This window comes from Pongo abelii, chromosome 4, assembly GCF_028885655.2.
Source record: "Pongo abelii isolate AG06213 chromosome 4, NHGRI_mPonAbe1-v2.0_pri, whole genome shotgun sequence".
Taxonomy (NCBI): Eukaryota; Metazoa; Chordata; class Mammalia; order Primates; family Hominidae; genus Pongo; species Pongo abelii.
Window position 1 is genome coordinate 129,884,567 of NC_071989.2, and position 26,836 is coordinate 129,911,402.

A 26,836-nucleotide genomic window follows, 5' to 3' on the forward strand; every position below is an offset into this window, starting at 1 on the left:
CTGGCTCCTCCTGTCCAAGTTGAGAAAGTTTAGTGTTGTTCTTAAGCATCTGGCCATAATTTGCCATAATTCTTCCCTGTGTTCTGAAATTTGCCCTGTGCATTGAATTTTGATTCTTCTTGAATCATCTGGGTTTCCCTTAAAATGGATCTCTTATTTCTCATTATCAACTCTTTTTCTCTGGCAAGTAGACAAAATGTAGCAACCGTGGATGACTGGCTGACCAGTGTCACTGTAGCAGAGTTCAGCTTTAGTAATCAATAATATATTTTATCAGAGCTTCTTGCATGAGTTAAGATGACAAACCTATCACTTTCAAAATTGCTATATCATACATTTATCATCATTATTAAATGAAACAATTGTATTTCAAATATACAACTAAGTTTTAATATTTAAATTCTTGTGCGTGTGTGTGTGTGTGTGCAGAAATCTGTTAATATTAAACTTTAAGTAGCTAAAAATGCTTTTTAAAATTCAAAACAATGTGTTATTACTCAATTCGCTAAAAAGAGAAATCGTGTTTCAGGAAGGAATAAAGATAAAAATGAACAAAAGAAATCTTGTTTCAGGAAGAAATAAAGATAAAACAAAAATGTGAAATACAAGTTTATTCCAAGCTAAGAAATAAGGGAAAAGAAGCATTTTAAACTAAATATAATCCTCTCTCTCTTTCCCTCTCTCTCTATATCTCTAGAGAGAGCTATATATAGATATATGTTTATATTTTATATACATATATAAAATATGTATGTATATGTGTGTATGATATATATACAAAAAACAAGTATTTGAAATCATCAAGTTTAAATTTATTTTCATATACTTTATAAACTAAAAATTAAAATTACTAATGCTATAAAAGCATTTTCTTAATGAAAACTAATATTAACATTACAAATTATAATTTTTTACACCCTAAAAATTCAACCTAACATGTTCAGCTTGCCTAAGTTTTCTAATGAAAGGTAGGTAGGGATTATTGAACAGTGATCCAACAACAAAAATTATAGTTATAGAAAACGTATTTCTGTGTACTAATATATCTTTATCTGATGTCTAGGGAAATCTACTAGAATAGTAAATAATGATTAGCTATTTGAATTACCATTCGAATTACCAAATTACTTATTTCTTATTACTAATAATTTGCCAATAAAGATTTGTGAAATACAACTCTCTGATACATAAGCATGTTACATAACTGACAATAGCAAACATCTAGAACAGACCTGTGTTCATCTGCCAAAATGGATGCTGGCTTCCTAGCAAGCTATTAACACTTAGCCAACACTATACCTCTGCCAGAGTCAGTGCTAGGACCTGAAGAAGAGTTAATCTAAGAACCAACTGGAACAATCAGGGACTTTGTGACTTCTTACAATATAGGCTAGAGGTAAAAAATACAGTAAAGGCTAGAGGTAAAAAGCTTCCTACACTCAAGAAATTTAACTTATTGGACACCACTGTGTTGTTATGATGAGAGTGTATAGTCTAAATCAAGATTTGAAAAATCAGTTTTTTAGGTTGGAGGTGAATTTTATGTTTGTTGCTTTTCCCCCTCCTGGACTGCCACTTCTGCAGCCCATTCTCTTGGCATGCTAAGTTTTGTCCTTTTTTAGGTCCATGTTCACTAAGTGGGCAATGCATGGGGGTCTTCCTTACTGTTATAGTTGTAGTGGGATTTCCATATAGTTTCCATAAGTTTTCTGTACTGAAGCTAAAGAAGACCATTAAAAGTCACTGGGATAAATGTTTTTCAGGCAAAATTAATACTGGAACAGGGACTTGATAATTAGCCTCAAACTCTACTAAATAGACTTCCTGTAGCCTTACCAAAGTTAGTAATGACTAAACGTAGATTTGTCATTTGTAATTTTTCTAAATATACTGTACATTCATCATATTCACGAAGGCATCCTCATATCCAGCCACACAAAGCTGACACAAAACAAAAGAATAAAAAATTTTTACATTGCCAAAGTAGGTATTAAATTCAGTAAGTACTAATACCAAAATATTTTATTATTAATTACTCAAAACATACTTATTTTTGTATAAACAAGGTAGAAATAATCATAATGTCTTAGTCATCTTATCTTTCTATAAAGCATACTATATAAAAAGGGTGGCTTAAACAATGTGTACTTCTCACAGTTCTGAAGGCTGGGAAGCCCCACCATCTGGGAGCAAGCCAATTTGGTGTATGGTGACATCAGAAGTAAAGTGTGAGTGCAAGAAGCAACGGTATACAGAAAATTGATGCTGAAAGACATATTAATATAAACATTAATAGCATAGACAAGAGTTAAAATGTTTAATACTGGGCATAAAATATAGAATTAAAATTGAAGACAAATAAAATTTCTACTTGTGATATTATAAAAATGCAAAGTAAACTCACAGTAAGCATAAGGAAGGGATAAAAGTTAATAAAAAATAATGAGTTGGAAAATAAAAATAAATTAGAGGATTGATGAAGTAAAGTTATGGTATGTTGAAAAGACTAATAATGGATAAATATTTTGCATATTTGATTCCAAAAATAAATATAAAAGTAGAAAATAAAGATTCATAAGAGATTAACAAGATAATAAAAGAATAGTGTGAGATATTCCATGTCAATTATTTGAAAATGAAGTGCTATGGTTTGAATATTTATCCCCTCAAAACTTTATATCAAAGACAAGTAGGTTGAACATTAGAAAATTCATTAATATAGTTTATTTTATTTATACATTAAAGAAGAAAAACAAAAAATTCTCTATTTTTAAATATTGAATATAGAATCTGATCACATTTTAAATTAAAATTTTTAATAAATTATAAATTTAAGGGAATTACTTTAATTAAGACTACGAGTAAAAGTTCTTAAGGCATTGTAACACACAATGGTGGAAAGTTAGAAGCATTTTCTTCAACTAAATCTAGAACAACTTTATTTGTTTTTACTACTTTTGCTCAATATTGTACCTGAAGTCCTAATCTACATAAAAAAGTAATAAAAGCAAATTAAACATATAAGGATTAAAATGAAAAATTATTCTTATTTGAAGATGATACAACATCCTATATACCAGACAAAAGATAATTCACAGATAAATTATTAAATATGTATAAGGGAGGTAATCAGTTACCTAATATGAATTTTTAAAATTTTCTATATACCTTCAAGAAACAGCTAGAAAATAAGTTTATAAATACCATTTGTAATAAGAATAAAAATGTAAAGCACATAGAAAGAATTGAAGATATGTAAGCTCTTTAAGGAGAAAATGAAGGAAGTTTATTATACAATATAAGAAAGACCTAATAGCAAAGTTCCAGTTTGTTGGGTGGCCTTAAACAATGGAAATTTACTCTTTCACAGTCCTGGAGATAGAAGTCCAAAATTAAGGCATCACTGGGGAAATGTTCTCTCTGAGACTCTAGGTCTAATATTTCTTGCCTCTTTCTAGCTTCTGGTGGTGGCTGTCAAACTTTGGCACTCATCCATCTGCAGTTGCATCACACCATTCTCTGCCTCTTTTGTCACACAACATTCTCTCTGTCTCTTCTTATAAAGCTGCCAGTCAGATTGGATTAAGGATCCACCTTACTTCAGTATGAACTGATCTTAACTAATTACACCTGCAACAACCAACGGCCCAGTTTCCAAATGAGGTCACGTTCTGGGGCGCTGGAGGTTAGTATTTCAACATATCATTTCGGAGAACACAATTTAACCCATAACAGTGTGCTCTCTAACACTCCAAAATTCATGTCCTTCTGATATGCAAATTACACTTATCCCGTGCCAACATCGCTGGAAACTGTAGCTCATTCCAACACAACTGTAAGTCCAAAATTTCATCTAAATATTACCAATTCGAAGAGTCCTAAATATCATCATCTGAATCATTAGATACAAGGGCTCTTTCCTGGATAATCACATCCCTATTCCTGGCTTCTGCTGAGAGGGTTGATTGAATTCACGAGGTACATGCTAATCATTTTAGTAAATGGTTGCCCAGTCAAACCCTTGGCTCTGTTGCCAGAGCACACTATCCGAAGAGGCTAATCATTTTCCAAATTATCAACTGCTGGTTTCCTCTGACTTGACTTAAATCATTCCCTAATTTATTCTCACATTTTCCTAAAACAAAAACAAGAAACCATGTTGCATTTTCCATACTTTGCTCAGCTAAATATCCAAGTGCATTACCTACAAGTTCTACTATCCACCTAACAGAAGAACATAATTCAGCCAAGTCCTCTGCTACTTCATAACAAGAATCATTTTTCTTCCATTGTCCAATAACATGTCCCTCATTTCCATTTGAAACTTGACCACAAACACCTTTAACTTTCATATTTTTCATAACGTGGCTTGTGATGATCTATGTATTTTTTTCTATTTTTTCTACTTTTTAAAACTGTTTTTAATGTTTTTATTTCAATAGGTTTTGGGGGAACAGGTGGTATTTGGTTACATGAATAAGTTCTTTAGTGGTGATTTCTGAGATTTTGGTGCACCCAGCACCTGAACAGTGTACCCTGTACCCAATGAGTAGTCTTTTGTGCCTCCCCACCCCCCACCCTTTCCCCGGAGTCCCCAAAGTCCAATGTATCATTCTTATGCCTTTGCGGATGTATGTATTCTTTAAAATCATCGAAGCTTTATTTACAGCTTTTCCCACTTCTTTCTGAGCACCCACAGGATTCACTTGTAATGTTCACATCCCTACCAACAATTTCTTCAGGGCAATCTAGGGTTTTCACTACCAAATGCCTCAAAATACTTCCAAGATCCTACCAATTACTTACTTCAAAGCCACTTTTATATTTTAGTTATCATTACATCAGTCCCTATCATTCCAGTGCCAGCATCTTTATTAATTTCCTAACACTGCAATGACAAAGTGCCGTAAACTGGGTGCCTTAAAACAACAGAAATTTATTTTCTTGCCATTCTGGAAACTAGCACTTTGAAATCAAGGTGTCAGCAGAGCCATTCTCCCTCTGAAACTCTAAGGAGAATCTTTACTTGTCTCTTTAGCTAAGTGGAAGCCCCAGTTCTTGTGTTCCCTACCTTGCAGCTGAGTACTACAATCTCTGCTTCTGCCGGCAGATGGCATTCTCCATGTGTGTTTCCGTATCCACATTTCCTGCTATTTACTAGGCGCTTACCCATCTCAGACTCAGAACCCAAATGTTTTAAGAAAGGGATTCTTAATTTAGCCTCTCAGCCTGTGCCCAAAATTTGAAAGAAATCTATGTTGACTATTAAAAGCTGATCAGGTAAAGACCACCAGAAACAAATCTACAGTCTGACAAGATCAGATTTATTGGCTCAATGCAGCAAGGGACAGCAGTCCAGAGGAATTAGGAATGCTACTTGACAAGAGGAAGGAGGGTGTCCTTTTGTAAGGCTTCGGTTCATTGGTTCATTCTGAATAACCTGGGAGTTAACCCAAGAGAGAGAACCCAAGAGAAGTAGGAATCAGTATGAAATGTCTGTTATTTCGGAGAAAATATCAGGATACATGAGATAAGCTAGGGACTGAGTATTAGAATGTGGTAGGGGCCAGCTTAGCAACTGAGTATCGCCAGTAATAGATGGGTGTAGGAAAACGAATTTGGTGGCATCATTGATAATAAAGCAATAATCACTCAAAGAGGGGATTGTTTTGGCATTCTCCAGCTGCAATATAACTTGCCTAGGGGAAAAATAATGTTTCCTGTTAACTTTGCAGCTGGCTTTATCTGTGTCTGTTCTCCCAGACTGATTAATTGCAGGGCTGCTTTTTTCTTTTTCAGTCTAAGTTGATTTTTCTCTCTTTCAGTCTGGAAACATTTTTACTCTTTGATGACCAAAATTCAATATGGTGTGGATTGTTTCCCACCATCCTAAATTTTGTCCAAAGATCACTGCATTTGTCACTTCCTTCATAGATAATGCTTCTTTAGAGTTGTTTTCAAAGAAGAGTTCTGTTTTATCTCTTCTGACTTTTGTTGTTTTCTTTGGTTGGTTTTGGGGAGGAGAGTTAAGAAATATTATACTCCCCCATACTTCACTCAATGAAGAAATTATTTTAAGCGAGTACAAGTTTCTCAAATGTAATCTTAGTAAACATTTATTCACTACAGGATGACTTTGATAGAATGCAACATGATATGATCAGTCAACAACTAAGGTTAAGAATAAAACAAAACCCTAAATTGCGTAATGGAACACTTAGTTATTTTGTCAACATGTGTGTGTAATTTTTGATTAACGTATTAGATTATGTCTATATACAAATAACACTGGTTTGGAAAATAATTTAATCAATTAATCAGTTATTTTCATGTAATCTATGTTTTCCCAGAATAGGTAAATGTTAGTGTACTATTCCCTTGCCTAAGAAGATCCCCCTCACTCACAAAGAAAATTTTAAACAGTGAATATCAAAAGTTATCAGTTATAAGGCAATCTCAAGGAGATCCATGCAGATTATTTTAAAGATGTTTGTGGATCACAAAAGCATAATATGGAATTTGATTTTATAAAGCATAGTTTAAAGACAATGCAACCTAATACTTTAACATAAATGCTAGAACAACAGCAATGTAATTGAAAAGGGATCTTTAAAACTAATGGAAATTATGAATGTTTACTAAAAAATTGAATAATTTTAATGCAGATAAAGAAAACCCACATGTCCTTAAACATGTAATGAAATGGCTAGCTGTAAAACACTTCCTTTCATTTATACTTGTGAACTTCATTTTCCAGTACATTCATAAAACAAATATTTTTCAAAATTTAATACAAACTTCTTTGAATTGGCATCATGTTTCTGGGAAACGCTGTGGTTGTAACATTTTTTTTTTCACAAAAGCAATTACTGTGAGTACATTTTACAAGTAACAAATATAAAAAGGTATACAGTCACAACGTGGTTTAAATGTTTGTTTACACAAAATTAAAATACCAGTAATATCAAGCAAATCAATCCTGTAAATTAAAAGAAGGCCAGCCCAGGAAGATACTTAGTGGGGGGAAAACATACACTCTTAAAAATAGAAGCCTCCCTCCACCAAAAAAAAAAAAGAAGAAGAAGAAGAAGTCCATCTTTTAAAAAGAGTTGAGCTAAACATAGAAAAGAGAAGGCGTGACCAATAAAAGGGTGGGTTAAAAGAGGAATTATGGAAAGAAATTATATTTTTTTAAACTGTGTATTACCAAGACTAATATATACATAACACCAGATATAGGTCTTATCATAATTGCATCATTGGTATGAACTTTTTCAAGCAGAGTTCTAAAATAATTTTTGATGGAGAAATTTGCTTATAACATATACAACATATAAACTCAACTGGAATCCACCAGTTTTTAAAAAATGAAATAATCCTTTAGGGATATAAAGAATTCCAAAATTTTGTAAAGCCCTAAAAAATTAGAAACCTGATGGAATATTAAACTTTAGCAAAATATGTCTTAAGTCAGTTTAACAACAAAGTTATTTTCCAGTTTTAAACTATTTAAGTTATTTTGTTACCAATATGATGAAATGTTCCTCTTTACTATGGGTGCTATGCTTTGCCCCCTGAATTCTATTATTAGTGTGTGTTTGTGATATATTTTCCCATCATTTTACTTTTAACCAAACATCTATTTAAGTGTATCTCTTGTAAACATTATGGTCTTCAAAACGTTTGATCTCTTTAAAGACAGACATTCTGAGGATTATCATGGAGGGTTTGGGGGTTGATGTTCTGAGCTGGAATGTAATCATAGATCTTTTGGCAGAGTGGTCAGCTTTTACATGTAGAGTGGAACAACAGACACTGGGGCCTATCAGAGGGTGGACAGTGAGAAGAGAGACAGGATCAGGAAAAATAAGTAAAGTGTACTAAGCTTAATGCCCAGATGATGAAATAATCTGTACAACAAACCCCCATGATACAAGTTTACCTATATAACAAACCTGAACATGTACTCCTGAATTTAAAAGTTTTAAAAAAAGTGAACCACATACCATATTTTTTACTTAATGCAGTGAATAGCAGTGGATGCAACCATACCCAGTAGTCAACCTGTCCCCTCAATTTAAAACATTCTTGTTATTTTCAATATTCCTGGGAAATGAAACAGTCACAAAATCCGATTCCATTTAAAGAGAGAATTAAGTCTCACTCTCACCTTTCCTGCTTCCTCCAAATATTCCAGAACTCAGCCTCAGTCATTCTTCTTGATCATTTGTCAGACAAGAAAATGCTGGGGGAGATTAACTGGCATATCTGAGCTAATAAGTCAGACTCCAATGTGAAAATTGCACTCCCTGCCCCTAATTCAGGGCAATTTCCTTCAACACTGTTACATTGCTCCTCTACTCCACCTGAAAAATGTTTCAGAGTCCTGTTACTAAAGCATCCTATTGCCCCTCCCCAAACCTGGAAACACACATACAAACCTACACTCATTTACCATTATTGTTTTTAACACTAAGCAAGAAAAGTGCAGCTATCTAAGTCACTCCAGACATCATCACCACTCTTGGTAAAATTGATCTCAAAGCTTGGCCTTGGTCATGTATTCTTGAAAATAGAGGAGAAATTCAACTATCAATTTTCCTAATTGTTTTCCACAGGTCAGAGCTCAAAATTCTTATCTCAGATAGATATTTGTGTGTGGATTTTGTGTGTGTGTGTGTGTGTGTGAGAGAGAGATGACTGTTTTCTGATAAACTGGTGTTTGAATGTGAATACACTCCTAAACTGACATATAAAATACTTTTTGTCATCATTGCTGGATAGCAGGCACTATGCTTGTTCATGTTGAAGATACAATGTTAGCAGTACATAGTTTCCTCAAATAAGTTAAACTCCAAACCTGACATTGTTAGGCAATTATAGAAAAAACTGGAATGCTCAACAGAAGATAAGGTCTTCGATAAATAAGTTTACACAAAGGCAAACAATGCCAGGAGCATAAGGAATGGCTTTATGAAGAATCATCATTGGATGCTTTTATCCACATAGTAATATTCAAAGATACACAAAAGGGAGGTGAGGAGGTGACTATTATTCTCACCTTATAAATGACAGTGCTAAAACTCAGAGAATCCAGTTGCTTAGCTCATGTTTATCCAGCTAAGGAGTAAAGGAATCATTTTTCCAACTCAAGTTATAAAAATTCAAATACCGACTATGTATTATCCTTTAGAGCACTAACTTCTATTTCTAGCCAGCTAATGGGCTTAAACTAAATTGTTTTAAAAAGTCCTATGATTACTGCATCCTCTGGTGAAAATGAGAATATTTTTATAGTTATGATCCTATGTCTTTTATTAAGTCCATTCAAGTTTCGACATTTGTCATATACCAAAATAATTCTAGAAGTTTCCATTGGTAAATTACACAGGAAGCAAACAGGAATTGTGCCTTCCACAAAGAAACTATGAAATCATTTTTCCTAGGCAATCTATGACTCAGAAAACCATATCCAAATATTTCATTTTGGAATACTGGCATTAGATAAATAATAAGCGGTGCAGGAAGGAATCCAATAGTAGGCAAATGGCCATGTGATTTGTGTTTTTTTTTTCTTTTAATTTAGTGCTTTATTTGGAGCTCCTTATTCCAGTTGTAATAAGAAACACATGTGCTGCTGCTTCATGTGTGGGTGATTATGGGGGAAGATGGCTGTCAAAAGTAGAAGATGCCCACGACATGTCTGAAAATATAAAACTGCTAGTTGCAAAGTGATTGCTAGGGTGTATCTGCCATGTACAGGCTATCCGGTTGCTAGTCACTAAAATTTGAATGAGACAGTCATATTGAAATGGAGTACTGAAAACAAGCTTTTAATTTTAATTAACTACATTAACTGAATTTTTCTAATTCTTTGAAGTAGAAATGTAAAAATTGCTGGTTACATATAACTGCTTGTATTCACCATTATTCAATTATTAGCACATAAAGCACTTACTCAATTTGCTACTATTTAAAATATCACAAAACTGCCTTGTGCTTGTGATATGTTAATATTAATAATTTATTTCATTAGTCATTTGCACATACAGATATTGTTTACATTTCTAAAAAATATCTAGGTATACTGAGCCAGGGGAATAGGGCCTGGAGGCAGGGAACCTAAGGACTTCCCAGTGCTAAATTAAATGTAAAAACCCCAACCTTCTAAGCCCAAGTAAATAACTATAACTCAACATGAACTATGGCAGGACACATCCTCTTCATTTGCATAGATTGTACACCAAGTAAATAACTTTGTAACCTCACTTCATCCTCTTCATTTGCATAGGGTGTACACCAAGTAAATAGCTTTGTTCCTTTACTTCATCCTCTTCACTTACATAAGGCATACACCAAGTAACAAATAGAAACCTCTAGAGGGTATTTAAACCCCAGAAAGTTCTGTAACCAGGCTCTTGAACCCCTATGTTCGGCCCGTTCCCACCCTGTGGAGTATACTTTCGTTTTCAGTAAATCTCTGCTTTTGTTGCTTCATTCTTTCCTTGTTTTGTTTGTGCGTTTTGTCTGATTCTTTTTTCAAGATGCCAAGAACCTGGACACTCTCCAACAGTAAGAATACTAGGCTATCAATATTGTGGTAAAATTATATGTATTCACAAAAATTCTGAAATAATCACAAGTAAATTTTCCACTTGTACAGAGAGATAAATGAATGTGATAAATATATTATCTGACTAAAATTATGCAGGACTTACAGGACTACTAAAATTTTCTTTGTGATTCCAATAATATATAAAAGAAGTAGACAAGTATAAAGTAACTAGTAGGAAGCACTATCACCCTATATTCCTGTAAAAAATAGGGATTTTAGAAAAATTAAGAAATATAATGACTATCTGAAAATAATCTTATAGCTCCAAAATCATCTCCTTTGACTCCATGCTCCACATCCAGGGGGCACTGATGAAAGGGGTGCACTCCCAACACCTTGGGCAGCTCTCCCCTATGGCTTTGCAAAATGCAGCCCCTGTGACTGCTCTTACAAGTTGGAGTTGAGTGCCTGTGGCTTTTTCAAATGCAGAGTGCAAGATGCTGGTGGATTTACCATGCTGGGGTCAGAAGGGCAGTGGCCCTCTTTCCACAGCTCCAATAGGCATGCCCCAGAAGGGAGTCTGTGTAGGGGTTCCAACCCCACTTCAGCATGATTCAGTACAAGACTCAAAACCAGGGAAGCCAACAGTGCAGCCGTTAGCTTGAAACTAAAGCCTAAGAGCCCCCAAGAGGCGAATGGTGCAAATCCCAGAGCCTAAAGGATGAAAAACTCTGGAGTCTGATGTCTAAGGGCAGGAGGAGAAGCAGCAAATATCTGGCACAAGGAAAGAGAGAGAGCAAGAGGCCCAGCCAGCTGCATATACCTTCTTCTACCTACTGTGTTCTAGCCACACTGGCAGCTGACTGGATGGTATCCACCAACATCGAGGGCAGGTCTTCGTCTCTCATTGTGCTCTCTCAAATGTCAGTGCCCTCTGGCAACACCCTTATAGACACATGCAGAAACAATCCTTGATCAGCCGTCCAGGCATTCCTCAACCCAGCCAAGTTGACACCTAGTATTAACTATCACAGTGACCATCTGTGGTGTTTTCCATTCAATTCAGCAACCGTTTCTCCAGTCCTCCAAGACCAACTGGGTATCCAACAATTCCATTCAATTCTGACACTATCCATAGTTATTGCAGACCCACAAGATTGTCTGTGGATGCCAGCCACAAATGGGGTGCCCAAGCTACCTACACTTTGACCCAGCTGACTACAAATTTAGGAGTTCCCACAACCTGAACTTCCAGTCAGGTTCAATAATTTTCTAGAATGACTCACAGAACTCAGAAAGTGCTATACTTACTGTTACAGCTTTATTATAAAGGATACAACTCTGGAAGAGCCAAATGGAAGCATTACATTGTGCATGGACAGGGGTGGTGCAGAGCTTCCATGGCCTCTTTGAGTGGACCACCCTCCCAACACGTTAATGTGTTCACCAACCTGGAAGCTCTCTGAACCTCATTATTCAAATGATTCTATAACCCAATTTCCAATGCCTTCCCTATTCCTGGAAGATAAAGAGGAGCTGAAACTTCAAACCATCTAGTCATGTGATAGGCTTCTCTGATGACCAGCCTCCATTTTGAAGCTCTCTAGGGGTCCCTCAACCAAGAGTCATCTCACTGGTATACAAAAGACATACTTATTTCTCAGGTAATTCAGATTGTAGGAGCTCTGTGCTAGGAAACTGGGCCAAAAAACCTAATATATATATTGTTATTATACCATACCACCCTTAACCATTTAATCCTCCAAGGCTTCATGGAAACCATAAATCCAGTTATAATTACCAAACAATGCTAACAGATTGGTATATCCTGAAAAATCTCACAAACCCAAAGAAAAAGTATTATCGCTATTTAATTAATTTATTTTATAACATTGCCCAAACATCACTATCATGCTTCAAGTACCTTTAGGAATAAGAATGTGGTCAATCTGGACATGCTGAGATTAACCTGTATTAGTTCTTATGTTATCTGAAGATAATCTATTCCCCTTTCTATTAGAAGGAAAAAGCTTTATTAAACAGATTAAAACTAAAACTACAATTCACCATCAATATCAGTGACAAAGAACAACAGTACAATTAGAATGCATGTTTTTCATGACCCATCAGCTGGTAGAGTGAATGAGAAGTAGAGTACTATAAGGTGAGAGCTGAAAAAATAAATAAAATGCTGTGCTTAATTTCCCATGTAAACTGATGTAAACTGAGCAAAAATGTGCCCTCATAGATACATAGACAACTTAGCACATGTCAATAGTGATGAAAGGAAAAGGACTGAAAGCACAAAGAATAGTTATTTACATATGTACACACATATGTATGTGTTCTTTAGAAATATTAGCAAAACAGCTATCAAGGGAGAGCACTAAGCTAAATATCATAATATTGTGAGAGACTCCTACAAACTACTTAACCTTATCAGAACTAACTGATTTGATAATTATGAAACATTATTTCTTGTGGGCTAAGAGCAAGGTTTGCTACATATAAAAGGCATGGTTTTAAGCAAAATATGGACCTGTTTAAATTTTTTGCATAAGACAAATAGTGGTCTACACCCAAAATATCTTTAACATCAGCCTTAGAACCTAAAAATTTATACCATAATTATTCTTCTCTTTTTCTTCATCTCCTCTCCTTTTTCTCCTCCCCCTCCTTCTCTTTTTGTTTTTCCTTCTTTTGCTCTGTAATGTTAAACATGGCTCTTAAATTTCAAGCATTACCTGAGAGGGGTACTGTATTATGCCAAATCAGTAATTAACACCTTCAAGTACTTTGATACTTATCAAAAAAGAGGAAGAAAATAGTAACTTGGTAAACTTAGATACAGATGATCAAAGAGAAAATCAATAGCATAAGATTGCCAAGTCAAAACCCCTTGATGACAGAGCTAAAAGTAATAGAAAAAAAAAAAAAGAGGTGAGTCTGGAAAGTGAATTTTATTCTTTTCATTTTATCAGACATATTGGGTATTTGAAAAATATAGAGGAATCAAAGTGGCTGACTAGATGCAGGTAGTTTGTGCTTCCTCCACAGAGAAGAGTCAGAATAGTAAGTAAATACTCACATTTAAAACAGGCCATCTGGGAGAGAATGCTGCGATTCATCAGATAAGAGACACGAAGTGCCAGAAGTAAGTAAGAAGAGGGTTTGAGTTACCTTACCCAGCCGGGAACTGACTAAAAGCCAGAAGAAGCTCCTGGACATGGGGAAACAGTAGGAGAGGAATCTCCAGAGCTGTGAAATGAGCTTTATTGATCTTGGCTACAAGAGAAACCTTCAACCAACTGGGGCCATGTGCCTGGCATATGGAGCTGCTTAAAGACTGTGCAGAGACATTGCTCCAGAAGGGGAACTGACACAGAATCCCACAGTCATCTGAGCTCAGAGCAGCCTCAAATTGGAGCCATTTCAAGTGGTCAGATACCAGGCATCTACAGACAGGGCTGCAGCCATTGTACTGCTCTAAGGAGGGAGAGGGAGAATGGTTACATACACACCTCTGGGAGTGTACTTGCTGCCCTGTTACAAGCTGCTGTTGAGACTGAGATGGAAATGAACCACACTCCCCACAGCTTTTTGCTCACACTGCTTGCCTAGGTGGTACTCTACCCTCTCCGATTCCAGGCCCAAAGCACCATTTTGAGAGTTTAATGCTGAACTGCACTACATCCTTGGCCTGAGTTTGGACTGAGGTGGCTATAACCACCTCAAGGCCAAGGACCAATAGGGAAACCAGGCTCTTCCATATTTTTATATATATATATATATATATGTATGTATATATATGTGTGTATATATATGTGTGTGTGTATATATATATGTGTGTGTGTGTATATATATATATAGAGAGAGAGAGAGACATGGAGTCTCACTCTGTCACCCAGGCTGGAGTACAGAGTCACGATCTCAGCTCTGCAGCCTCCACCTCCCAGGTCCAAGCGATGCTCCTGCCTCAGCTTCCTGAGTAGCTGGAATTACAGGTGCACAACACCACACCCAGCTAATTTTTCTATTTTTAGTAGAGACGGGGTTTCACCATGTTGGCCAGGCTGGTCTCAAACTCCTGACCTAGTGATCCACCCACCTCAGCCTCTGAAAGTGCTGGGATTACAGGAATGAGCCATCATGCCCGGCCTATTTCATGCATATTTAAGACAATACCCACTACCTCACAACTGACTGCTATGAGACTGAGGCTTGAGCAGGCTTTATCTCCCACAGCTTCTTATCCATGCTCCTTGCCTGAAAGGCACTCTACCCTTTCTAGCCAGAAGCCCATGGATGGCACCATTTTGAGAGTTTAAAAACACTGTTTGGCAACCTGGCAGCAGTGACCACAACAGGCATTTTAGTCTCTGGCTAGAGATTGGAGTTCTTGCTCTGGAATTGGGAAAGGGCCCTCATAGGCAGAATCGAGCTATTAATATTATCTAGCAGTAGATGCTGGAATTAAGCTCTCTCCCATTGCAGGACTGGAGCAGGAAGAGTTGCTGAAGCTGATGATTCTACCAGGTGGTGAGACATGCAGCCAGGAATAGCTTTGGAATATGATCTCTGTCTGCATGTGTCATTGCCAGATGCACCCAGCCTGCTTCCTTGGATAATCAGGGTACAAACCAGGGTATAACCCTTGGTGCAGTTCACCTCAAAGGGAGCAGGGATTGCAGCCCACCAAAGCCCCTTTTGGGTCAAAGGAAACACGAACACAGTGCCAGTCACTGAATGCAGCATCACCAAAGTCCAGGAGAAGACACACAGAAGGAGTCATTGCTTACCCTCCATTTCCCTCCTCGGTGCACTTTTGCAAACTCAGCAGCAGCTCTTCTTGTTGGGACCCAGGAGTATGGGCTGAAAGACACTGCTTCTCGGGCTTCTCCAATGGCTCCACCACCACTGAAGATAAAGGTGCACTGGGGGAGGGCACATTTCATGTTTCTCCATTGCCTTTGCCCCTGTTCCTACCTGCTGGCTCTTATTCTTAAGTACCATATACTAGATTGCAGCCTGAATTATGCCACCAAACAAAATTACGTCATTACAACAAGCAACATCTGAGAAACCCACTGCATTAACCTATCTGCAACCAAAGAACACATACAGAGACTTGGTACCCTGAAAGCAGCCAGAAATTATGCCAATCAATCATATATAATATACACCATGGTCATACCCTCAAAGGAAACAAAATAAAAAATCAAGAAGCCCTATTTAAAAGATAGCAAATTCAAAAAAAAAAAAAAAAAGCTGTATCATCCGTGTAGATGAGAATGAAGAAGGAATTAGCACAAGAAATTCAGCTACACAAAAGCCAGAATGTTACATCACCTCCAAAGGATCCCACAATGTCTCAAGCAATGGATCCTCACAGAATGATATCTCTGAAATGGCAGATATAGAATTCAGAATATGGATGGCAAATAAATTCATTGAGATCCAAGGGAAAGTTTAAATGCAACACAAAGAAGCCAGAAAAGCAACCTAAGTTTTGAAAGATGACATAGGTATATTAAGAAAGAACCAAACAGAACTCTGGAATTGAACAATTCGCTACAGGAATTTCAAAATCAAATCGGAAGCCTTAACAACAAACTAGACCAAGCAGAACAAAGAACTTCAAAGTTCAAAGTCCAATCCTTCAAATCAACCCAATCAGACAAAAATCAAAACAAAAAATTTAAATAATGATCAAAGCCTTCAAGAAATATGGGATTATGTAAAGCAACCAAATCTATGACATATTGGCATTCCTGAGAGAAAAGAAGAGAAAGTAAGCAACTTGGAAACCATATTTGAGAATATAATTCAGGAAAATTTATAATGCCTAATCTTGCTAGAGAGGTCAACACACAGAGATAAAAACCAAGAGAAATCCTGTTACTATGCAAGAATACCATCCCCAAGACCCGAAGTCATCAGACTATTCAAAGTCAATACAAAAGAAAAAAATCTTAAAGGCACCTAGGGAAAAGGGTTGCATTACCAATAAAGGGAAGCCTATCAGAATAACAGCAGACTTCCCAGCAAAAACCTTGCAAGTCAGAAAAGATTGGAGACCCAATTTAAGCATTCAAAGAAATTCCAGCCAAGAATTTCATATCCTGAAAAACTAAGCTTCATAAACAAAAGATAATAAAGTCTTTCCCAAACAAGCAATCACCAAGGGAATCTGTCACCATCAGATTGGTCCTACAAGAGATACTTAAGGGAGTTCTAAACATGGAAACTAAAGAAGAATACTTGCTACCAAAAAAGCACATGCAAACACATAGCTTGTGGATCCTATAAGGCAACTACACAATTGAGACTATGAAGCAACTAGTTAACAACACTACAACAGGAACTTAACCTCACATACCAATATTAGTCTTGAATACAAATGGTATAAACAATCCACTTAAAACATGGAGTGGCCAATTAGATTTTTAAAACAATCACACACACAGACACACACACACACACACACACACACACACACTATAATCCATCCTTCTGCTGTCTTCAAGAGAGAAATTTCACATGTAATGACACCCAGAGGTTCATCATAATTGGATGAAGAAAGATTCATTATGCACATGGAAAACAAAAAAGAGCAGGGTTTGGTGTATTAGTCTGTTCTCATGCTGCTAATAAAGGCATACCAGAGACTGGGTAATTTATAAAGGAAAGAGGTTTAATGGACTCATAGTTCCACGTGGCTGGGGAGGCCTCACAATCATGATGGAAGGAGAAGAAAAGGCACATCTTATATGGTGGCAGACAAGAGAGTGTGTGCAGGGGAACTGCCCTTTTTTAAAACCATCAGATCTCATGAGATCTCATGAGATCACTATCACAAGAGCAGCACAGGAAAGACCCAACCCCACAATTCAATTATTTCCCACCAGGTCGCTCCTGTGACACATGGGGATGATTACAGGTCAAGGTGAGATTTGGGTGGGGACATAGAGCCAAACCGTATCAGTTAGTATTCTTCTATCAGATAACCTAGACTTTAACAACAGTAAAAGGGAACAAAGAAGAGCATTTCATAAGGATAAAGGGTTGCATTCAACAAAAAGACTTAATTATCCTAAATATATATGCAGCCAACATTGGATCCCTGGGTTTATAAAACAATTACTTCTAGACTAGGAAAAGACTTAGACATATAATAATAGTGGGGGCCTTCAACATTCCACTGACAGCATTAGACAGATCATGAAGGTAAACACTAACAAATTCTGGACTTAAAATTGACACTTGAGCAATTAGACCTAACAGATGTCTATAGAATACACCACCTAACCATAGAATATACATTCTTCTCATATGCACATGGAAGATACTCCAAGATTGACCACATAATCAGCCATAAAGCAAGTCTCAATAAATTCAAATTAACTGAAGTCATACCAAGCATCTTCTTGGATCACAGTAAAATCAACAGAAATCAATACAAGGAGGAACTCTCAAAGCCACACAAATGCATGGAAACTAAACAACTTACTCCTGAATGGCTTTTGAGTGAACAACAATATTAAGGCAGAAGTCAAAATGTTCTTTGAAACAAATGAAAATAGAGACACAACATACCAAAACCTCTAAGATACAGCAAAAGCATTGTTAAAGGAAAAGCTTATAGCACTAAACACCTACCTCAAGAAGATAGAAAGGTCTCAAATTAACAATCTAACCTTACATTTAATGGAACTAGGAAAACAAGAACAAAGTAAACCCAAAACTAGCAGAAGAAAAGAAACAACAAAAATTAGAGCAGAACTAAATGAAATTTAAACTCTCCAAAAAACAAAGAATCAACAAAAAGTAAAGCTTTTTTGAAAGGATAAGCAAGATTGATAGATCACAATTGATAGATTGATTGATAGCTAGGTTAAGAAAGAAAAAAGATATCCCAATAAGCACAATCAGTAATGACAATGGTGGCATCATAAAGGATGCCACATAAATACAAAAGATCCTCAGAGACTATTATGAACACTTGCATGCACACAAACTAGAAACTCTAGAAAAAAGTGGATAAATTCCTAAAAACACACAACCTCCCAAGATAGAAACAGAAAGAAATGGAAATCCTGAACCGACCAATAATGAATAATGGAGTTGAATCAATAGTAATAAAAAATCTACCAACCAAAACAAGGCCTGGTCCAGATGGGTTCATGGCCAAATTCTGCCAGACATACAAAGAGCTTGTATCAGTCTTATTGAAACTATTCCAAAAATTTGGGAGGGAGAAATTCCTCCATAACTCATTCTATAAAGCACGTACCATACTGATACCAAAACCTGGCAAGACACAATAAAAAAGGAAACTACAGTCCCATGTCCCTGATTAATATAGACACAAAATATCTTCAATAAAATATTAGCAAACCATGTCCAGCATCACATCAAAAAGTGAGTTCAACACAATCAAGTGGGCTTTATTCCTGGGATACTAGGATGTTTCACCGTACACCAATCAGCAAATGTGATTCACCACATAAACAGAATTTAAAACAAAACCATATGATCATCTCAATATATCCAGAAAAAGCATTCTATAAAATACAACATACATTCTTGATAAAAACCCTCAACACACTAGGTATTAAAGGAACATACCTCAAAATTATAAGAGCTAATATGACATATCAACAGCTAGCATTATACTGAAGAGACAAAAGCTGGAAGCATTACCCTTAAGAACCAGAACAAGATACAGATGTTCATTCTCACCATTCTTTAAAAAAAAAAAAAAAAAAAACTTTAAGTTCTAGCGTACATGTGCACAACGTGCAGGTTTGTTACATAGGTGTACATGTGCCATGGTGGTTTGCTGCACCCATCAACTCATCATTTACATTAGGTATTTCTCCTAAGGCTATCCCTCCCCCAGTCCCCCAACCCTGCAACAGGCCAGGTGTGTGATGTTCCCCTCCCTGTGTCCATGTGTTCTCTTTGTTCAACTTCCACTTATGAGTGAGAACATGCAGTGTTTGGTTCTTTGTCCTTGTGATATTTTGCTGAGAATGATGGTCTCCAGCTTCATCCATGTCCCTGCAAAGGACATGAACTCATCCTTTTTTATAGCTGCATAGTATTCCATGGTGTATATGTGCCACATTTTCTTAATCCAGTCTATCATAGATGGACATTTGGGTTGGTACCAAGTCTTTGCTATTATGAATAGTGCCACAACAAACATAGGTGTGCATGTGTCTTTATAGTAGCCTGATTTATAATCCTTTGAGTATATACCCAGTAATGGGATTGCTGGGTCAAACGGGATTTCTAGTTCTAGATCCTTGAGGGATTACCACACTGTCTTCCACAATGGTTGAACTAGTTAACAGTCCCACCAACAGTGGAAAAGCATTCCTATTTTTCCACATCCTCTCCAGCATCTGTTGTTTCCTGACTTTTTAATAATTTCCATTCTAACTGGCGTGAGATGGTATCTCATTATGGTTTTGATTTGCATTGCTCTGATGAGCAGTAATGATGAGCATTTTTTCTTGTGTCTGTTGGCTGCATAGATGTCTTTTTTTGAAAAGTGTCTGTTCATATCCTTTGCCCATTTTTTGATGGGCTTGTTTGTTTTCTTCTTGTAAATTTGTTTCAGTTCTTTGTAGAATCTGGATATTAGCCCTTTGTCAGATGGGTACATTGCAAAAATTCTGTAGGTTGCCTGTTCTCTCTGATGGTGGATTATTTTGCTGTGCAGAAGCTCTTGAGTTTAATTAGATCCCATTTGTCAATTTTGGCTTTTGTTGCCATTGCTTTTGGTGTTTTAGTCATGAAGCCCTTGCCCATGCCTATGTCCTGAATGGTATTGCCTAGGTTTTCTTGTAGGGATTTTATGGTTTTAGGTCTAACATTTAGGTCTTTAATCCATCTTGAATTAATTTTTGTATAAGATGTAAGGAAGGGATCCAGTTTCAGCTTTCTACGTATGGCTAGCCAATTTTCCCAGCACCATTTATTAAATAGGGAATCCTTTCCCCATTTCTTGTTTTTGTCAGGTTTGTCAAAGATCAGATGGTTGTAGATGTGTGGTGTTATTTCTGAGGCCTGTGTTCTGTTCCATTGGTCTATATATCTGTTTTGGAAACAGTACCATGCTGTTTTGGTTACTGTAGCCTTGTAGTATAGTTGGAAGTAAAGTAGCGTGATGCCTCTAGCATTGTTCTTTTTGCTTAGGATTGTCTTGGCAATGAGGGCTCTTTTTTGGTTCCATATGAACTTTAAAGCAGTTTTTTCCAATTCTGTGAAGAAAGTCATTGGTAGCTTGATGGGGATGGCATTGAATCTATAAATTACCTTGGGCAGTATGGCCATTTTCACGATATTGATTCTTTCTCCCCATGAGCATGGGATGTTCTCCCATTTGTTTGTGTCCTCTTTTATTTTGTTGAGCAATAGTTTGTAGCTCTCCTTGAAAAGGTCCTTCACGTCCCTTGTAAATTGGATTCCTAGGTATTTTATTATCTTTGTAGCAATTGTGAATGGGAATTAACTCATGATTTGGCTCTCTGTTTGTCTGTTATTGATGTATAGGAATGCTTGTGATTTTTGTACATTGATTTCGTATGATGAGACTCTGCTAAAATTGCTAATTAGGTTGAGGAGATTTGGGGCTGAGACGATGGGGTTTTCTAAATATACAATCATATCATCTACAAACAGGGACAATTTGACTTCCTCTTTTCCTAAGTGAATACCCTTTATTTTTTTCTCTTGCCTGATTGCCCTGGCCAGAACTTCCAACACTATGTCGAATAGGAGTGGTGAGAGAGGGCATCCTCGTCTTGTGCCAGTTTTCAAAGGGAATGCTTCCATTTTTTGCCCATTCAGTATGATATTCGCTATGGGTTTGTCATAAATAGCTCATTATTTTGAGATACATTCCATCAATACCTAATTTATTGAGAGTTTTTAGCATGAAGGGCTGTTGAATTTTGTCAAAGGCCTTATCTACAACTATTGAGATAATCATGTGTTTTTTGTCATTGGTTTAGTTTACAGGATAGATCACATTTATTGATTTGCATATGTTGAACCAGCCTTGTATCCCAGGGAAGAAGCTGACCTGATCATTGTGGATAAGCTTTTTGATGTGGTGCTGGATTTGGTTTGCCAGTATTTTATTGAGGACTTTCACGTCAATGTTCATCAGGGATATTCATCTAAAATTCTCATTTTTTTGTTGTGTCTCTACCAGGCTTTGGTATCAGGATGATGCTAGCCTCATAAAATGAGTCATGGAGGAGTCCCTCTTTTTCTATTGATTGGAATAATTTCAGAAGAAATGGTACCAGCTTCTCTTTGTACCTCCAGTAGAATTCGGCTGTGAATCCTTCTGATCCTGGACTTTTTTTGGATGGTAGGATATTAATTATTGTCTCAATTTAAAAGCCTGTTATTGGTCCATTCAGAGATTCAACTTCTTCCTAGTTTAGACTTTGGAGGGTGTATGTGTCTGGGAATTTATCCATTTCTTCTAGATTTTCTAGTTTATTTGCATGGAAGTGTTTATAGTATTCTCTGATGGTAGTTTGTATTTCTGTGGGATCAGTGGTAATATTCCCTTTATCATTTTTTATTGCATCTATTCTTCTCTCCTTTCTTCTTTATCAGTCTTCCTAGTAGATAAATTTTGTTGATCTTTTCAAAAAACCAGCTCCTGGATTCATTGATTTTTTCAAGGGTCTTTTGTGTCTCTATCTCTTTCAGTTCTTCTCTGATCTTAGTTACTTATTGCCTTCTGCTAGCTTTTGAATGTGTTTGCTCTTGCTTCTTGAGTTCTTTTAATTGTGATGTTAGGGTGTCAATTTTTTATCTTTCCTGATTTCTCTTGTGGGCATTTGGTGCTATAAATTTCCTTCTACACACTGCTTTAAATGTGTCCCAGAGATTCTGGTATGTTGTGTCTTTGCTCTCATTGGTTTCACAGAACATCTTTATTTCTGCCTTCATTTCGTTATTTGCCCTGTAGTCATTCAGGAGCAGGTTGTTTAGTTTCCATGTAGTTGTGTGGCTTTGAGTGAGTTTCTTAATCCTGAGTTCTAATTTGATTGCACTGTGGTCTGAGAGACAGTTTGTTGTGATTTCTGTTCTTTTACATTTGCTGAGGAGTGCTTTACTTCCAATTATGTGGTCAATTTTAGAGTAAGTGTGATGTGGTGCTGAGAACAATGTATATTCTGTTGATTTGGAGTGGAGAATTCTGTGCATGTCTATTAGGTCTGCTTGGTACAGAGCTGAGTTCAAGTCCTGAATATCCTTGTTAACTTCTGTCTCGTTGATCTGTCTAATGTTGACAGTGGGGTGTTAAAGTCTCCCATTATTATTGTGTGGGAGTCTAAGTCTCTTTGTAGGTCTCTAAGTACTTGCTTTATGAATCTGGGTGCTCCCATATTGGGTGCATATATATTTAGGATAATTATCTCTTCTTGTTGAGTTGATCCCTTTACCATTATGTAATGGCCTTCTTTGTCTCTTTTGATCTTTTTTGGTTTAAAGTCTGTTTTATCAGAGACTAGGATTGCAACCCCTGCTTTTTTTCTTTTTTTTTTTTTTTTTTTGCTTTCCATTTGCTTGGTAGATCTTCCTCCATCCCTTTATTTTTAGCCTATGTGCATCTTTGCACGTGTGATGGGTCTCCTGAATACAGCACACTGATGGGTCTTGACTCTTTATCCAATTTGCCAGTCTGTGTCTTTTAATTGGGGCATTTAGCCCCTTTATATTTAAGGTTAATATTATGATGTGTGAATTTGATCCTGTCATTATGACGTAAGCTGGTTATTTTACCCGTTAATTGATGTGGTTTCTTCATAGCATTGATGCTCTTTACAATTTGGCATGTTTTTGCAGTGGCAGTTACCAGTTGTTTCTTTCCATGTTTAGTGTTTCCTTCAGGAGCTCTTGTAAGGCAGGCCTGGTGGTGACAAAATCCCTCAGCTTTTGCTTGTCTGTAAAGGATTTTATTTTTCCTTCACTTATGAAGCTTAGTTTGGCTGGATATGAAATTCTGGGTTGAAAACTCTTTTCTTTAAGAATGTTGAATGTTTGCCGGCACTCTCTTCTGGCTTGTAGGGTTTCTGCTGAGAGATCCACCTAAGTCTGATGGGCTTCCCTTTGTGAGTAACTCAACCTATCTCTCTGGCTGCCCTTAACGTTTTTTCCTTCATTTCAACCTTTGTGAATCAATTATTTGTCTTGGGGTTGCTCTTCTCAAGGAGTATCTTTGTGGTGTACTCTGTATTTCCTGAATTTGAATGTTGGCCTGCCTTGCTAGGTTGGGGAAGTTCTCCTGGATAATATCCTGAAGAGTGTTTTCTGACTTCGTTCCATTCTCTCCATCACTTTCAGGTACACCAATCAAACATAGAATTCGTCTTTTCACATAGTCCCATATTTCTTGGAGTATTTGTTCATTTCTTTTTACTCTTTTTTTCTCTAACTTTGTCTTCTCACCTTATTCCATTAATTTGATCTTCAATCACTGATACCCTTTCTTCCATTTGATTGAATCAGCTATTGGAGCTTGTGCATGCATCATGAAGTTCTCGTGCCATGGTTTTCCACTCCATCAGGTCATTTAAGTACTTCTCTACATTCTTTATTCTAGTTAGCTATTCATCTAACCTTTTCTCAAGGTTTTTAGCTTCCTTGCAATGGGTTCAAACATGCTCCTTTAGTTCAAAGAAGTTTGTTATTACTGACCTTCTGAAGCCTACTTCTGTCAGCTCATCCAAGTCATTCTCCATCCAGCTTTACTCCGTTGCTGGCAAGGAGCTATGATCCTTTGGAGGAGACGAAGCACTCTGATTTTTAGAATTTTCAGCTTTTCTGCTCTGGTTTCTCCCCATCTTTGTGGTTTTATCTACCTTTGGTCTTTGATGCTGGTGACCTACAGATAGGGTTTTGGCATTCTCACCTGTCTTATTCAGTATAGTACTGGAAGTTCTTGCCAGAGCAATCAGGCAAGAAGAAGAAATAAAAGGCATCCAAATAAGAAGAAAATAATTCTAACTATGTCTCTTCACAGACAATATGATTCTATACTTAGAAAATCCTAAACATTCTGCCCAAAAGCTCCTAGAACTGATAAACAACTTCAGTAAAGTCTTAGGATACAAAGTCAGTGCACAAAAATCTGTAGCATTTCTATGCATCAATAATATTCAAGCTGAAAATAAAATCAAGAATATAATCCCATTTGCAATAGCCACAGCAAAATAAAATACCTAGGAATACATCTCACCAAGGAGGCAAAAGATTTATACAAGGAGCACTACAAAACACTGCTGAAAGAAATCATAGATGACAAACAAATGTAAAAGCATTTCATGACAATGGATTGGAAGAATCAGTATCATTAAAACATTCATACTACCCAGTACAATATACAGATTTAAGACTATTCTATCAAATTAACAACATCATTTTTCACATAATTAGGAAAAACTTTTCTAAAATTTACATAGAACCAAAATGGTTGGAATAGCCAGGGCAATTCTATACAAAAAGAATAAAGCCAGAGGCACCACATTACCTAACTTCAAACTATATTACAAGGCTACAGTAGCCAAAATAGCATATTGCTGGTACAAAAATAGACATATGGATCAATGAAACAGAATAGGTACCCCTAAAATAAAGCCACACACCAATAATCAACTGATCTTTGGCACAGTCAACAAAAATAAGCAATCGAGAAAGGATACCCTATTCAATAAATGGCACGAGGAAAACTGGCTAACCACAGGCAGAAGAATGAAACAGATATTCATTGTGTGTGGGAACACAAGTTATTTCAGCCCCTGTGACCACATACAAAAATAAACTTTAGATGGATTAAACATTTAAATGTAAGACCTCAAACTATAAAAATCCTGAAAGAAAACCTAGGAAATTATCTTTTAAATATTGGCTTAGGCAAAAAAATTTGTGACTACATCTTCAAAAGCAAATGCAGCAAAAACAAAGATTGACAATTGGAACCTAAAGAGCTTCTTCACAGCACAAGGAACTATCAGAAGAGTAAATAGACAACCTACAGAAAGGGAGAAAATATTTGAAAACTATGAATTAACAAATAACTGCCATCTAGAATCTATAAGGACCTTAAACAAATCAATGAAATACAATCCCCTTAAAAATTGAGCAAAGAATATGAACAGATGTTTCCCAAAAGGAGACATATAAGCAGCAAACATATGAAAAAAAATACTGAACATTACTAATCATCAGAGATGTAAATCAAAACCACAATGAGATACAATCTCGCTCCAGTCAGACATGCAATTTATCTATATAACAAACCTGCACATGTTCCCCTGAACCTAAAAGTTAAAAAATAAATCAATAGAATTGCAAACACTGCCCCCGCCACCCCCACCAAAAAAGTAAAAAAATAACAGATATTGGTGAGGTTGCAGATAAAAGGGAACACTTAAACACTGTTCGTGGGAACACACATTATTTCAGCCCCTGTGGAAAGCAGTTTGGAGGTTTCTCAAATAACTAAAATAGAATTACTATTTGACCCAGCAATCTCAATACTGGGCAAAAGGAAAATAATCTGTTCTACCAAAAAGCCAACTGCATTTGAATATTTATCATAGCACTATTCACAATTGTAAAGACATGGAATCCACCCAGGTGCTCATAAATGGTAGACTGTGTAAAGACAATGTGGTACATATAAACTATGAAATACTATGCAGCCATTAAAAAAGAATGAAATAATGTTCTTTGTAGTAACAGGGATTACAGCTGAATGCCATTATCCTAAGCAAATCATTAGTAACAGAAAACCAAGTACCACATGTTCTTACTTATAAGTAGTTGCTAAACACTGAGTACACATAGACACAAAGTTGGGAAAAATTAACACTGGGGATTTCTAAAGAGTGTAGGGATGGAGAGGAATCAAGTATTGAAAAACTGCCTATTGGGTACTATGTTCATTACTTGGGCAAAAGTATTGCTAGAAGTCCAAATCTCAGCATCAGGCAATATACCATGTAACAAACCTGCACATGTACCCATTGAATCCAGCATAAAATAATGAAATGAAATGACATATATGATCCTATCCAAATCTGAGAATAATAAAATATAATGGGATTTTCCAAACAAAGGTAAATTGTTAGTTTACCATAGGTATTCTTGTGTAGCAGACACTTTCGACCACTTTCCCATATATATCTGCCCCCTTTCTCCTTTCTTAGAGAACTGATTTTGTTCATGTATACCCTCTCCTCC

At 36.4% G+C, this 26,836-nt stretch overlaps 2 long non-coding RNA genes across 2 annotated transcripts in view; one reads left to right on the forward strand and one right to left on the reverse strand.

Annotated features, from left to right (window-relative positions):
* Positions 1-26,836, forward strand: part of LOC129059514 (uncharacterized) — a 34,922-nt gene that overhangs the window by 7,690 nt on the left and 396 nt on the right. The window lies entirely within an intron of this gene.
* Positions 1-26,836, reverse strand: part of LOC134761424 (uncharacterized) — a 76,800-nt gene that overhangs the window by 4,287 nt on the left and 45,677 nt on the right. The window lies entirely within an intron of this gene.